Genomic DNA, 13,915 nt, shown 5'->3' with positions numbered 1-13,915 from the left:
ATTTGTTTTCTTTTACAAAAATAGGAAAATATATCAAACAATTTGTTTCGATTTATTTCCTTTTATAAAATAAAAAACTAAATTCAATGATTTTTTAACAAAATAGAAAAATAAATTTAACGATTTATTTCCTTTTATAAAACATAAAATTAAATTCTATGGATTATTCTTTTTCCAAAATAGGTAAACAAATATAATGATTTATTTCCTGATATAAAATAGGAAACTAAATACTATGATTTATTTCTTTTTACAAAATAAGAAAATGAATTTTACAAATTATTTTCTTTCACAAAATAAAAAAATAAATCCAACTATTTATTTTGATTTATTTCTTTTTTACAAAATAGGAAAATAAATCCAAAGATTTATTTCCTTTTACAAAACAGGAAATTAAATTTTATGATTTTATTTTATAAATAGGAAAATAAATTGAACATATTATTTTCTTTTCCAAAAAAAGAAAATAAATCAAACGATTTATTTCCTTTTATAAAACGAGAAATAAAAATTCTATAATTTATTTCTTGCTACAAAACAGGAAAATAAATTTAATGATTTATTTCTTTTTATAAAACAGGAAACTAAATTCTGCGATTTAGTTCCTTTTATAAAACAGAAAAATAAATCAAACGATTTATTTCGTTTACAAAATAGGAAACTAAATCCGATTTATTTCCTTTTACAAAACATGAAACTAAATTTTATGATTTATTTTCTTTTACAAAATAGAAAAATAAATTATACAAATTATTATTTTTTGGATAAGTAAGCTTTTTATTATCCAAAGAGCAAAGTTGCTACAACAAATGTCCCATAAGGAATAACCAATTACTTACAACAAAAAATGGTTAGTCTATACCCCAATAATAGCATAAGGTACAATTAACTTTATATATTTTATTGATATTTTTGCCTCTAAATTGGATTCGGACTAGCTCTTTGATGGATGACAGAATTTGATCGACTTCTCTAGATCCTCGATGATAGATTCTTCTATTTCTCTCCTCCCATATCAAGTAGATAAACGAAGTCCATGCGAGCTTTAAGATTGTAGTAAGAAGGAATTTACCTTTCCATTCGTCACATGCCCAACTAATCGTTTCTTCCCATGTCATGTGGGATACTCGCAGGTGAGAAAGATTAAGAATGGAGCTCCATAGAAATTTAGTAAAGCTGCAATCAGAAAATAAATGATCCCTAGATTCATTAGTCTCGTTACATAACACACAACTAGTATCATTGACAATAAAATATAGAGATACTATAAATCACTCTAGAGACTCAAAGAGAAATGCTGAGATTGCATCATTAACATGGGATTGTCATGAAGTTGTTCTTTTTTGGTGCAAATCCATTCCATAATCAGGTTTACCACCTGTAGAATATTGAAAGATTCAAACACCTAATGACTTAAAAAACTTAGAAGTTAGAACAACTCAGAACAAGGAGGTAAGCTATTCAATGCATAGATAAGACTGCCAAAAAATCAGTAGACGGCAAGCTAATATACTGGAATGTCTTAAAACTTAGGTACTAGCTTAAAACTGGATTCCGAAGACATATATAGCATATAATTCTGTCAACCAGAAAAAAATACACTAAATTAAAACACAACCAGAGAATATTCATGCACCTTAAAATCCTGGTAAGTAAAGCAGGGAAATAACATAGGTGTAAAAACGGCGTTGCTTGCTCCCGTCGCAAAAACACCGAAAAGATCATGAGCTGCAGGGTTATTCAGGTTTATACCGGAAAAAAATTTCCTGCAAATTTCGTTAATAAACAAAATCAGGGGGGACTAAAGCAACTAAATTGTAAAAAATGGGCTAGTTTCAATGTCATAATTGCATCCTAAACAAATAATTGAATCAAAAACAAAGTAAAGAAAAGGAATGAACTAGCAAAATATCAAGGATCTAAAAAAATGGGTGATTGAAACTTACCAAAAGAGAAGAACCAGTATCCAATCCAGTATCCAAGTTTTAAAAGTAACTGAATTTTCACAAGTTCGGATAACACAGGAGTTACTTGATATAAAGCACTACTCGCATAACATGTCTGTAGCAAAATGCTAGACAAGCTCCTAGACATCTGACATGGCATAACTTAGAAAAGCTTTCCTGTGAAAGGCATACTTTTAGACATGAATTGCCATCTCTATCCCCGCCCTCCTACATCTTGGTCACAAAGATACTAACTTTAAAAAAAAAAACTACATTGGTAATTAAGTTGCATTAAAATGCACTGAATTTTGCATAAGTCATCATCTCATACTCTTTCCCACAACAACATTAAAAGGCTGCTTCTTCTGAATCAATAGGTAAATCCTGAAACTTAAGTATAGTTGCTTCTTTTTACTTAAGAAAACAATCTAATGTTGTTTTGACCAAGCAATACAAGGTCAAACAAAGTATGAGTGAAGAAAAGGGTTTTGTTTTGATTGAGCAGTTTGTTACCACAATAAGTGTGGTACAAACACAAAATTTGAGTTTCAGGGGCAATAATTTCCACCTATCAATAGATGGAACTCAAGAAAAATAGACTCCATCAGTAACAATGCTCACATCTGGGTCCATAAAGTCAAACACTAGAATTCCAAGCCTCTCCTCACACTTTAGCCATGAAAAGATAGTCCTGGCTGTTCTCTTGTCGGTTGGATTAAAGGGAAGGAAGTGAACCTCTATGATTTCGGCTCATGCCTTTCGATTGTCAACAGAATAAACTCAATTCAATTCAACATATACACGTATGGAGAATATAAGATATTGTAAGGAGACTGAGAGTGTCATCATAAAACTCCCATAACCATCATATAAAAGGAAGAGTTGAAGTTGACAGTATTTTTCATTAAATAAAATGTTTTACCTCTTTAGGATCAGCCAACATTGTTACAGTTGCAGTGTCTATAGCATCTTGATTCTCCAATCTCGAAGCTCTTGCTGCCATCAAAACAACCATATACTTATCGACGTTGTTGACAAAAACCTATGATGAAAAGAGTTACATTTTAAGTCTCAACATTGTAGATGGAAAGTTGATAGATCTCAAAGAGACAGTTCTTTGAAGAATAAAATAAAGTGATCAAATCTCTGACCTTTATCAAACATTTGTAAACTGTAAGCTTGTTAAGTGTCAATGTGCCTGTTTTATCACTGCAGAGCACATCCGTCCCTGCCATTTCCACAATGGCTGTCATTCTCTTTGTTATGAAACCCTTCTGTGATAAGCGATGAGAGCCAATCGCCATAGTGACAGAAAACACGGTCGGCATAGCAATTGGGATACCACCGATAAGGATAACCAGCAAGTGATCGATACCAGTTCAATAAGCCATACGTTGAGGTCTGTATATAACAATGATTTCAATCAGCTTCCCAATGGCAATGGAGCATATGCAGAAGTTACCGATTGAAGTTAAGACCTGAAATTAACTATCAGTCAGTTCCTGGTTATCGCATAATCGGCGGCTCTCTCATGCAGTTTACTTAACAATAAAGAATATTTGATTTAACACAATTTGATATTCCTCAACATCTGCTAGAATCTATTTTATTTGGATAGTAAGAGCTCTGCAAGATGAACCTTTTGAAAGTGCCCAACATGTGTTGTGTTTCCACAAGATGTGCTGCTTTCCCAAAGAAAGTATGCACGCCGGTTGCGATAACTACTGATTCGATTTCACCTTGTTTGCATGTTGAACCCGAGTAAACTCAGTCAGGGGGATTTTTAGTAACCGGGAGTGACTCTCCTGTAAGAGATGACTGCAACCAACGATAAAAAAATGTAAAGTTGTATGAGCATCTAATTATGCTTTAAAAAGGCAAGAATGAAAGCAAAGCCTGGAACCTGATCGATTTTCAGTCCTTGGAGTAAACGAGCATCGACAGGGATAATATCACCAAGTTTGATGCTGGTAATATCTTCAGGAACCAACAGCGAAGTATCTTCTTACATTTGCAGTTTCTTGCCCTGGTTGGTGATCAACTTGACTATGGAGATAATGTTTGTGGTGCAGTGCTGAGCATTCGCTTCAATGAGGATATATTGAGTGTATGGATTCGTAATGCGTCTTGTCTCTGCTCAACTGATGCTAGTTGTGACTGGTAGGTCGGGGTATAGTATTCAGATACAAAGTAAAGCAAATAAGAAATTAAATATCAGTGAAAAAGAATTCAAATGTTAGACTAAATCTCCTAGGTAACTTCCAACCTCCTAATTCAAGGAATTCAAATAAAGATAGTCTAAGTAGCATCCCAATATATGAAAATCTTGGAAAAAAGGGAAAATACCCATGTTGGACACAATATCCGTGTCCAAAATTCATACCTAAGTTCAAGTAAACATAGCTTAGGAAACACCGAAGTGATAAAGATTCAGTATTAATGGAGAACATAATAGAACACTAAGGAGAAAGGAAAGTATTAAGCCATAAGACCATAGGGGTGATAAAGGAAAGAATAAGGGATTGGTCTGATATAAGATTTTGGAGAAAATACAATATTGGTTAAGTGGAAACTTATTACTTCATTTCAACCTTAAACGGAAAAGATGAATAAATAGCAGGAAAGTAATATCCCTTGAGATAAGGAATAGGACAACGCTACAGTCTTCTGGGAAGTCTAGATGCTTACTTCTTTGATGCTGCTGCCATCTTACCACCAGGATTTATCCCTCTTTTAGCCATTTCATCACCGAGATTCAAGATCGGTATTCCATCAATATATAACATCATCATGACCCTCCTATTTAAACAGATAAATCTCACATTACGAAAATGCCAGGATTAGTAATAAAGCAGTAAAATATGTTCATGATGATAACAGCATAAAAAGCACCTGCCATCTAGAAAATGAAATATGTTAAGAATAGCGCACAGATTGAATTATTATACTGTTTTAGCAAAGAGGAAGAATATATGGTTAAAGAGATACGATGTCAGGATCTCTACCTTACCGTCAGTAAGATATGGTACAATCATGGTGAAATGATAAACATATGCATAAGAAATAGGTGCAACTGCTAACAGTAAATGCCAAATTCTGAGGTGATATCATTAGAAATAGGAGGCAACACGTGGATCGGACCCAAATGATATATATATAAACCTTAATGCAAAGTTCTAACACAAAGCAGTGTAGACCCAAATGCATACTCAAAACACATAGCTAGTACTAGGACAAACCTCCACAAGCAAGATGCAGAGTTCCTAATTTATCGGTTAAAATTTGTCATTATAAGAAGATAACAACAAGAACTTTCCTTGTAACCAAATATACTCAGTACCACATTTTGCAATATGAAAACCCAACTGGTTCCAAGAACAAGAACCAAACTTCAAGTTAAAGTCGAATGATCCAGAAACTGAGACATGTAAAGGAGATCATGCAACATGATTCAGAAACTTCAAGTTAAAGAACAAAGATGCACGAGCTTACGGTAAGAGGAGAAAATTAAACAATCTCAAGGCTTGGTAACTTCTATTAGAGGCAATGGCACAATTTTGAAAACTCTCAATTTCCGTTCTTCTAAGCTAGCTATCATCCAACATGTATGGAGAGAATGGAATAGACAAAAGGTAAAGTAGATGAAGACCTATAATTCAAGCAAATGATTCCACACCAAGAAGAATATAACACTGAGAAACCATCTTAAAGTACAAACTACCAAATTATGAACATTAGGCATCAAGATTAACATTGAAAAATGTTGAACAAAAAAGGTGAGCTCTTACGTAGGATACGGGAGAAAACAATGCTGGAAAAGGATAGGAATACTAAAAGCACACCCTGCGACGTAACCCACAATCCAAGTGAACAATGGAGCTTGTGGCTTCTCATTCCTGGAAACTGCTAGAACAGCTAATGATGCAACAATCTGACTTATATTGAAAAATTCAATACCCATAATCCAGTTACTTATATGCAATTCTGAGATTATTTTTCAGCAGCAGACCAGCTGCTTGTCGAATCTCTCCTGAATTTCCCTGCCAAAAAATTCAGGAATGAAAAAGCGTCTCCATTAGCACATGAAAGTAAACAAGTGTTTGTAATATATCCGAAGGCAAGGACATCAATTTATATTAGACTCCAATATATGGGCAAAACTATATCATAATGGATAGGTTTGATGAAGAAGCATAAATCCAATTAATACCCATAATCCAGTTAATCAAGAAACACGAAAATATAAACGTGGAAAGAAAATTATACTAAACTAGTAGAAGCAAACCTCGGCTCGAGCAAGTATAAAAACGATGGTTGTTGAAATCAGGGAACTGAGAGTAGTGCTGAAGCTTTTGCCAAATCTAAGACTTATCAACAGAAGAGTAAGGAGATATTTGCTACTCCAGTAATACAAAGATATCCGAATACTTGTTGTTCTCCGAATCAATTTATCGTCTCCTGGTGTTGAGGTTGTTTCATTATCATCAATTTCAGTAATTTCAGATGAAGTAGCGTTACCCTGCTTGAAATGATTCCGACTTCGGAATCGGAAAAAGAAGATGCAATCGTGGATACTAGAGTGGTTCTGGTGCTGCGAAACAGAATATGGAAATGAACTAAAAGTTACAAGTGAATTGCAAATGAAGCATCGAAAATGGAAGAAATGGAAATCCCAGTAGATGGAAATGAATTCTGAGAAACAAGTGAATCAGGGGGAGTTACGGTTGAGTTTTGTCCTGCGTTAGTTTTTTCTGGGAAGAGCAAAATCCCACATCCCTTAAGGAAACAAAACTGGAATGGTTTTTAAATACCAACCCCCATGATCTTAGTGTGGGCTGTAAGCCATGTGCACTTTTGTGCAGGGGTAGGCCTTTGGCCCACGTGTTGTAGTAGCTGCAAGTTTGGGTGGGCTTGCGGCTGCCTTTGAATCTTCCACGTGCGCAGGAAGGGTTTATAAGGGTTTATAAATGTTAACTAAGATTTACTATGGTTTATAAGGGTTTATAAGTATTTATAAGGGTTTGCTAGGGTTTACTTGGTTTTACTAGGGTTTATTAGGGTTACAAGCAGGTTTAGTAGGGTTTTATAGGTTTATAAGGGTTTACTAGTTTTTACTAAAATTTACTAAGATTTACAAGGGTTTTCTAGGGTTTGCTAGGGTTTATAATGGTTTATAAGGGTTTATAAGAGTTTGCTAGGGTTTATAAAGGTTTAGAAAGTTTTATTAGGGTTTATAAGGGTTTATTAGAGTTTACTAGGGTTTATTAAGGTTTGCTAGGGTTTAAGGTTTAGGGTTTCCTAGGGTTTATTAAGATTTACTAGGGTTTGTTAGGGTTTACTAGGGTTTGTTAGGGTTTATATGGGTTTACTAGGGTTTATTAAGGTTTATAAAGGGTTACAAAGGTTTATTAGGGTTTGCTAGAATTTGCTAGGGTTTATTAAGGTTTGCTAGGGTTTACTAGGGTTTACTAGGGCTTGTAAGGATTTATAAGGGTTTACTAGGGTTTACAAGTATTTATAAGGGTTTACTAGGGTTTCTAGGGTTTATAAGGGTTTACTAGGGTTTATTAGGGTTTTTAGGGCTTACTAGTTTTTACTAAAATTTACTAGGGTTTATTATGGTTTACTAGGGTTTATAAGGGTTTACTAGGGTTTCTTAGGGTTTATTAGGGTTTCATAGGGTTTGTTAGGGTTTGTTAAGGTTTTCTAGGGTTTCTTAGGGTTTGTTAGGGTTTTCTAGGGTTTTTAAGGGTTTATTAGGGTTTTTAGGGGCTATAAGGGTTTGCTAGGGTTTCTTAGGGTTTATAAGGGTTTACAAGGGTTTACTTGGGTTTGCTAGGGTTTACTAGGGTTTGCTAGGGTTTGCTAGGGTTACTAGGGTTTGCTAGGATAATAGGGTTTATTAGGATTTATTAGGGTTTGTTAGGGATTATAAGGGTTTACATGGGTTTATTATGGTTTACTTTGGTTTGCTAGGGTTTATTATGGTTTATAAGAGTTTATAAGGGTTTACTAGGGTTTAATAAGGTTTACCAGGGTTTACTAGTGTTTATAAGGGTTTTTTGAGGTTTATAAGGGTTTATTAGGGTTTGGTAGGGTTTGTTAGGGTTTGTTAGGATTTGCTAGGTTTATAAGGGTTTAAAAGGGTTTAGTTAGGTTTAAAAGGGTTTATAAGGGGTTACTAGGGTTTGTTAGGGTTTACTAGGGTTTACAAGGTTTGTTAGGGTTTATAAGGGTTTACTAGGATTTACTAGGGTTTAATGGGGTTTATAAGTATTTACTAGGGTTTGATAGGATTTACTTTGTTTACTGAGGTTTACAAGGGTTTACTAGTTTTATTAAGGTTTACTAGGATTTATTAGGGTTTAGGGTTTATAAAGGTTTACTAGGGGTTATTAGGGTTTACAAGGGTTTGCTAGGGGTTATTAGGGTTTACAAGGGTTTGCTAAGGTTTATAAGGGTTTACTAGGGTTTGTTAGGGTTTATAAGGGTTTAAAGGGGTTTACTAGAGCTTGCTAGGGTTTCTTAGGATTTGCTAGTTTTTCCTAAAGTTTACTAGGGTTTGCTAGGGTTTATTAGGGTTTTTAGGGGTTATAGGAGTTTAATAGGGGTTGTTAGGATTTATTAGAGTTTACTAGGGTTTTCTACGGTTTACTAGGGTTTGTTAGGGTTTCTTAGGGTTTGCTAGGGTTTGTTAGAGGTTCTTAGGGTTTACTTGGGTTTGCTAGGGTTTATAAGGGTTTACTAGGGTTTACTTGGGTTTGCTAGGGTTTATAAGGGTTTACTAGGGTTTGTTAGGGTTTGCTAGGATTTACAAGGGTTTGCTAGGTTTTCCTAGGATTTCCTAGGTTTTACGAGGGTTTACAAAGGTTTACAAGGGTTTACAAGGGTTTATTAGGGTTTGCTAGGGTTTTTTGGGGTTTATTAGGGTTTGCTAGGATTTGATAAGTTTCCTAGGGTTTGCTAAGGTTTTCTAGGGTTTATAAGAGTTTACTATGATTTACTAGGAATTACTAGGGTTTGTAAGGGTTTGTTAAGTTTTTCTAGGGTTTCCTAGGGTTTATAAGGATTTACTAAGGTTTACTAGTTTTTATGAGGGTTTACTAGGGTTTATTAGGGTTTGTTATAGTTTTCTAGGGTTTACTAGGGTTTGTTAGGGTTTACAAGAGTTTACTAGGGTTTGCTAGGGTTTCTTAGGGTTTATAAGGGTTTATTATGGTTTACGAGGGTTTATTAGGGTTTATTAGGATTTGCTAGGGTTTGTAAAGGTTTGCTAGTTACTAAGATTTACTAGGGTTTGCTATGATTTAGGTTTTTGATTAGTTTATTATTTATTCAAAGCCACGTAAAATTTATTCACTATAATATTTATAATATCAAATCAGTTTTAATTGTTTGGGTTTGTGATAAATATTTATATATTGATTAAATATTAAATCAAAACTGATTTTATTTCTTTTTTTTTAGGATTCGGTTCAATGACACATAGACATCTAGAAGAAAGTATCTAAGCATGGATTTCATATACCAAATATGAAGGTGGTTAACACTTGCGTATCTTAGTCTTAGTTCTTAAACATATAAAACTTTAAGTTAAATGAGGAATATTACTTGCCTGGGCAGGAAACCGACCATTGAAAGCAATTTGTTCCAAGTGCAATGTTCAAACAGAGGGTTTAGGTAAAGGTAATATAGGAAACTAATTTTCAACTGTTTCAGGGAAAGATTGGTGAAGATTGTAACAATATAGGAATAAGAGAGAAGTGAGATTTGGTAAAATTTATTGAAAATATAAATAAAAGATTCATCATCTATTATGCGTTGTTTTTCAGCTGTTTCAAGTTTATTTATTGATTTAAAAAAATCTAGAAAGTGGTGAAATAAAAAAATAATATTAAATAGGTTGTTTATGTTTTAAGTTTGAAGATTATTTTTTTTATTTTAAAAAGTATTTTTTTATAATAAAAAAATCTAGAGAGAGATGAAATAGAAAGATAATATTAAATGTGCATATACCGACACAACGAGTTCTAATGTCATTTTTAGGAAAAGTCAAATCCATAATAATGGCATAAAAGATCTTATAAAAAAAATCTTAAAAAAAGGATTTTTATAAGAAGAAAAAATGTCTATAATTAGAGTTGATGATCACATTTATGCTTTTGATTTCGGGCACGAGAGCCAAATTAGAGGGGTTTGGATTTAGGTTTGAGTTCGAATTCGACCCGATTGGATCAATTTTTTTTTAAATTCAAGTTTGAGTCGGGTCGGATTAAATTTCTTAAAGGTATTGTTCGGCTTTAGAAACATCAATAGCAAATTTTTTTGAAACCAATCAAGAATTAAAACTTGCCTCGTTTCCGGTTTTGGCGGTCTTCTTGATCTCTGCCACCAATTTCTTTTCCTCCAGTTGAAGAGAGGCTCAGTCAAAATTCAAAGACGCAGATGCCGATTCTACATTCATTAGAGAAAAATGAAGAGTTCGGGCAATGTAAGTACAGAAAATGAACACATACCAGGAGTTGCAACCTCCATTTCTCTTTTGCTCGACCGCAAAGCATCTGGATTTTTTTATAAGAAAAGGTAAAATATTCGGTGTAAGTGTAAACATAGAAATGGAACTTTCAGAGTTAGCAGAGAAAGTAATGAATGGGTGGATCTGAAATACCTTTGGGAGATTCTTTCTTCTTGAAGATTTTCAGCATGATATCAACTGAACTGCTTTTCCCTTCAAAATCAAACAAACAGACGGGTAAGAAGAACCCTTTGAATGGGAAACACGAATGAAAAATAGTGTGAGCACGTGAAAAATGGTCTAAGGCTTCGAGGAGCGTGCCACTGCTGTGCACCACTTCTACTCTCCAACGGTAAGCCTTATAGTGGCCCTCGCACACCATTGAACTAGCCGTTACAATTTTCAAAGGTTCGGGTTTGATTTCTATTTTTTTAATTCATTGGATAACAATAATATACACTTTCATCAAATACATAATCACACCGACACATCTTACTCACAAAATGTCTCCAAATGACCTGAAAGGGAATGGATGTCTCTAATTTTAAAGCAAATTATGTATAATCACTGCAACACCACTAATAACAGTGTCTATAATCACTGGCTGAACTACTAACACGACTGAACCAGGAAAAGCAGACTTTTAATGACAGAGGATATCATTACATTCTATCTGAAGAGATTCGAGAGAGCAAAATCTGTTGCACAGTTCACTATCTACAAACAGAAAACAAGAACATGACTTACTAGAGGCTATGGAGGAATTCTAGGTTCTCAAAAAGATTGATAATTTACAGTCTTTATGAAGAGGCCAAGGAATGAAGTATTGACCTACTAAAAGAATGGTGAAAAGAGCACGAGTCTATAATTCGTGAGTATTGTCCGTTACTTATTAAATAAAAACAACAAACTGCAGCTCTTTAATCATTTTCGGATATATTATACAGAGTAACAGAAAACAAAGTACATGGATACCAAAGAGTAATATCATTGTGTTACTTTAGGTTTGCACCATAGTCTCATTTCCAGGGGCACGAGTCCTGGATCAACAATCAGCCAAACAGTTCTAAGCGAATGCCATGTGAATCATGATCTTTTATTTGAAAAGGAGACAATTCTAAATTTAATATCATACAATTTCCAAAACTATATCAACATTTTTCAACTCTATATTAAACGATAAATCTCACACTTTTGTATTTGCTCTGTACAAAAACTTTCAAATGTAAATAGTCATATTAAGGTTTAGGGTAATTGAGAGTTCAAGATTAGGTGCATTACTGGATAAAATTAAGAGAAAATAACCTTAGTGACCAAAAATGTCTTATAATATATGATTTTAACCAACTTTTTTTGGATTTGCCAAAATGACCAACTAAATCGCAATGCGATCGATAATTCGCAACGCGATCTCCGGTATCGCAAATCAGTTTCCAGATTCGCAACGCGAACTTCGACTATCGCATTGCGATTTACATATTCGCATTGCGAAAGTCCAAGTTCGCATTGCGATAGTCAAAGTTCGCGTTGTGATTTTTCAAATTCGTTGCGATAGTCGTAGTTCGGATTACGATTTATTCAAAGTTCGTTGCGATAGTCGAAGTTCGCGTTGAGATTTATTCCAAATTCGTTGCGATAGTCGAAGTTCGCGTTGCGATTTATTCCAAGTTCGTTGCGATAGTCGAAAAGTGAAACCGAAAGAAATGAAGTCGAGAAGATGGTTACTTATTTCAAGCTTGATGAACAAACGTAACCTATTTCAACATCTTGCGAAGCTTTCACCATTGCTCAATCTTTGCCTGGAACTGTAACTTGTTCATCCTAGAATCAAAATACAGTAATTCGGCAACTTTTTCTTTGCATTTGCAATCGCATATTCAGCCACAAATGCGGGGTTCTCTGGGTGCTGGCCAGTTGTTGTTGCTGTTGAGGAACCTTTCATTCATTTTGGTGTCAGAAGTTAATATAATAAGTAATTAATAATTTTTTATTTAGTACCTAAATAATCTCTAACCAAAAACTCCAAATTCAACTTTATTTAAATCTCAACGGCTAGTAGGGGCCCTCAAAATTAGACCGTTACAATCCCTCCAACTATCCATTTATTTAAACATACTTTAATTCAAAGCTTTCAATCCTATATCCATTTGTTCAGCCTCACTTCAATTCAAGGCTTTGTTATAAAACCATTTGTATTGATTTCATAGTGCAAAGCAGCATCTCTCATTTCAATGGCCGAGCAAGCGATGGAAAAGCCTTCTCATTTCAAATGCAACTTTGTAAGTTAATATAGATTGAACTTGTCTGTGCCTATCATTATACTGGCTCATTGAATCATGTTCTCTACTGCGTTACTATCCAAGCTTCTTAATTAGTTTACTGTTATTTCAAATGACCGATAGAGCGATAGTTCAGGAAGTCTTCTCTTGGTTTGATATGTTGTTAATATATTATGATTATTATCTTCATTTGTAAACTTTTGCATGATCTTCTTTTCTTTTCTTTTCAATATTGTATCATTCAAAAATAACAGAGTAGGAAATATGTAATTTTCGTTGAACAAAGACCGTTACAATCCCTCCAACTTTCCATTTTATTTAAACATAAATTCAAAGCTTTCAATCCTATATATCCATTTGTTCAGCCTCACTCCAATTCAAGGCTTGTTATAAAAACCATTTTTTATTGATTTCATAGTGCAAAGCAGCATCTCTCATTTCAGTGGCCGAGCAAGCGATGGAAAAGCCTTCTCATTTCAATTGCAACTTTGTAAGTTAAAAAATATTATGCACAGTATCAAAACGAGTAAGTGCATCCATCTTATTTATAGTACTAAAATATCGATTGAACTTGTCTGTGCCTGTCATTCTACTGGCTCATTGAATCATGTTCTATACTGCGTTACTATCCTGGAAGCTTGCTTTCTTAATTAGTTTACTGTTATTTCAAATGACTGATAGAGTGATAGTTCAGGAAGTCATCTTGGTTTGATATGTTGTTATATATTATGATTATTGTCTTCATTTGTAAAATTTTTGCATGATCTTCTTTATTTTCTTTTCAATATGTATCATTCAAAAATAACAGATAGTAGGAAAACGGTTTAGATATGTAATTTTCGTTGAACAAAGACCGTTACAATCCCTCCAACTTTCCATTTTATTTAAACATACTTAATTCAAAGCTTTCAATCCTATATCCATTTGTTCAGCCTCACTCCAATTCAAGGCTTTGTTATAAAGCAGCATCTCTCATTTCAATGGCCGAGCAAGCGATGGAAAAGCCTTCTCATTTCAAATGCAACTTCGAGTAAGTGCATCCATCTTATTTATAGTACTAAAATATCGATTGAACTTGTATGTGCCTGTCATTCTACTGGCGCATGGAACTTGTGTCAGAATCTAAGGAGAAGGTACATTTCATGCTAACTTCACCGATTCATTCCCTGGCTCTC

General features: G+C 34.0%; 1 long non-coding RNA gene across 1 annotated transcript; it reads right to left on the bottom strand.

Annotated features, from left to right (window-relative positions):
* Positions 1 to 3,603: 3,603 nt before the first annotated feature.
* Positions 3,604 to 6,674, bottom strand: LOC120203120. The gene is made up of 5 exons (XR_005523786.1): positions 6,232 to 6,674; positions 5,735 to 5,986; positions 4,635 to 4,745; positions 3,850 to 4,103; positions 3,604 to 3,764 (listed from the first exon to the last, which is right to left on the bottom strand). It is a non-coding gene; the product is annotated as an uncharacterized LOC120203120 (long non-coding RNA).
* Positions 6,675 to 13,915: the final 7,241 nt, after the last annotated feature.

Source organism: Hibiscus syriacus, unplaced genomic scaffold, assembly GCF_006381635.1.
Source record: "Hibiscus syriacus cultivar Baekdansim isolate YM2019G1 unplaced genomic scaffold, ASM638163v2 tig00009024_pilon, whole genome shotgun sequence".
In the NCBI taxonomy this organism is placed as follows: Eukaryota; Viridiplantae; Streptophyta; class Magnoliopsida; order Malvales; family Malvaceae; genus Hibiscus; species Hibiscus syriacus.
Note: the sequence above shows the minus strand (reverse complement) of the source record. Positions and strands in the feature narration are given on the sequence as shown.